At 38.2% G+C, this 1,448-nt stretch overlaps 1 protein-coding gene across 3 annotated transcripts in view; it reads left to right on the top strand.

The window, feature by feature from the left end:
- Positions 1-1,448, top strand: part of LOC106459634 (protein held out wings-like) — a 55,895-nt gene that overhangs the window by 5,315 nt on the left and 49,132 nt on the right. The window lies entirely within an intron of this gene.

The raw sequence follows: 1,448 nt of genomic DNA, 5'->3' as shown, positions 1-1,448 counted from the left end.
TAAGCAAATTTTCCACATCCTCCCCGTAATTCCAGATACTGGATGTCTTCCCTGCATTTATGGTTGGGTGAGTTATGATTTCTGCTTTTAATACAAGTTACAGATATAGCCCTGTTCTTATGGTTGAGTTGAGGCAACAACATGACCCCATAATGCCGGGTTCGGTTGGTTGTACTTCTTGCTCCTGCAGTGGTTTTGGGTGTTTGTCCAGTTTCAGCCAATTGCTAACTTCCTCTTTGTAATTCTGGTTGCTTGATGTATGACACACTGTTTACTTTGGTTGGGGTTGGTGTGTGTATATATTATATATATATCACATGCTCCATGTGTCCTAGCCACAATGTTTGTTATAATTTCATTTTTTATCTGGATGATCCTCAACCTCCTAATGCCAAGGAAAGGTTGTGAAACCTTGTCTGTACAGTTGAAGTTGGGGAGATAACTAGCCAAGGCTAGTTGTTTGCTCCAAGTGTTTGTTTTATAGAGTGGCTCTTTACCTATAGGAGCTGGCTGTTTTCTGGTCTGGTTTTTGTGATGGAGGATGATTCAAATTTGCGGCATTTTTTCTGATGGATTGTACCTCTCAGAACGTATTAAGCTTGTACAAATCCTTTTTCTTCACCTATGTCAAGTTCGTTTCCTTCTTACGGGGTGAAGAGCATACCTGTTCCAGAAGGAGTGTGGTGACCTGCATGTGTGCTTTGGTGTCATCTCTGAGCATAAGAGTTATTTATAGGCAGTCTATGCACCTACACTGGCCCCTTCACCTTTTCAATGTGGGATTCTAGCTTTGTGTGAGAGGAGGTAAGACCTTATCAGAAGTTAACATTTTCTTATCCTAGAAAGTGTATTTGCAATAGGTACTTACACCTTTTCACATGCTCCCCACCCTTATTTCTTGCTGCTGGTGTTATTAATTTTAGATCCTGCCAATTCCCAAAAGTGAGGATTAAGTGGGAACATTAGAGTGAGCTAGCTGCACCATTGTAGTTTGCACAATAATATTGGTTGAGGATGGTTACATATTATATACATGTTCAAAAGTGGTGCGAAATTTGTTGGGTATATAGACTGCTGCACTGAGTGTTAAAATTAGGGGGCAGAAAGAAGATTGAGATAGCTTTGTATTAGAGAACGTAGATACCTATTGGAAGTATATTTTTAATCTAAGAAAATTAACTTTTGAAGATTGTCTACAATGTTGTTGTTTTGTACACGATGATATGAAAGCTAACATTAACCTAAAAGTATTTCTTAACATTTTGCACATAGTTTTGCTAGCGTGAGTCTTTGTTTAGTAAATGCTATTTTTTATGAATATACACATACACACACACACACACACACACATTCAAACAAACACTGTGTGTGTGCCTGACACTATAGAAAGTTGCCTTTACTGGATTTAGACTACTTTCTAGACTAACTTGGTTGAGATATTTTTTATA

Source organism: Limulus polyphemus, unplaced genomic scaffold (genome assembly GCF_000517525.1).
Source record: "Limulus polyphemus unplaced genomic scaffold, Limulus_polyphemus-2.1.2 Scaffold640, whole genome shotgun sequence".
Classification (NCBI taxonomy): domain Eukaryota; kingdom Metazoa; phylum Arthropoda; class Merostomata; order Xiphosura; family Limulidae; genus Limulus; species Limulus polyphemus.
Note: the sequence above shows the minus strand (reverse complement) of the source record. Positions and strands in the feature narration are given on the sequence as shown.